The sequence below is a fragment of the Macadamia integrifolia genome, unplaced genomic scaffold, assembly GCF_013358625.1.
Source record: "Macadamia integrifolia cultivar HAES 741 unplaced genomic scaffold, SCU_Mint_v3 scaffold1900, whole genome shotgun sequence".
NCBI classification, from domain to species: Eukaryota; Viridiplantae; Streptophyta; class Magnoliopsida; order Proteales; family Proteaceae; genus Macadamia; species Macadamia integrifolia.
The window spans coordinates 2,121-2,807 of NW_024868409.1; positions in this window are offsets into that span (position 1 = coordinate 2,121).

The following is a 687-nucleotide window of genomic DNA, read 5'->3' on the forward strand; positions in this document are numbered from 1 at the left end:
ATAAATAGAATACTGACGGTCCCTGCAGCCATTACTTTACTTAATGCCTTATTGGTTTTGGGAGCACGGCTTTCTCACAAGAGCAAGTGCACAGAAAGAGAGGAAACCCTAGAGTAAGAGGCTGTAGAAGATCTTAGTAGAAGGACTCCACTTGCGTAGTTCGTTATTGTCATCTTCATGGGAGTAATGTTTAACCACATGGGACAGAGGTTTCATGGGAGTCCCATGGTACTTCTTTATTCCCATTTATGGTTCATGTCATGGTTGTCCCATTGATTATTATAGATATAGTAAATCTATATGGTTATGTATTTTAAGATGGGATACTTTATTGTTCTGGGTTTAGGGACTACACCCATGATTAATCTTTTATGATTTGTTGATGATTCTTGTATTATAAACACTATAAAGTTATTCATATGTTTAATATGATAAAAGAATCCCTAACAATTGGTATCAGAGGCAACCCTTACAGTGTTAGAATCAAGGAAAATTGATTTTGTATAGGGTTTGTGTCACAAATCATGAAAATCATAATTTTACCATTACTTAAAGATCCCATATGGGAAAACTTTCTTCACGAAAGTTGTAGAGCACGAAAATACGATCGTGACGATATACCGTAAGTCATCGAAAACCTCCGGATGCGTCGGCATGCACCACCAGAGGAGAGAGAATTTTTTTTTT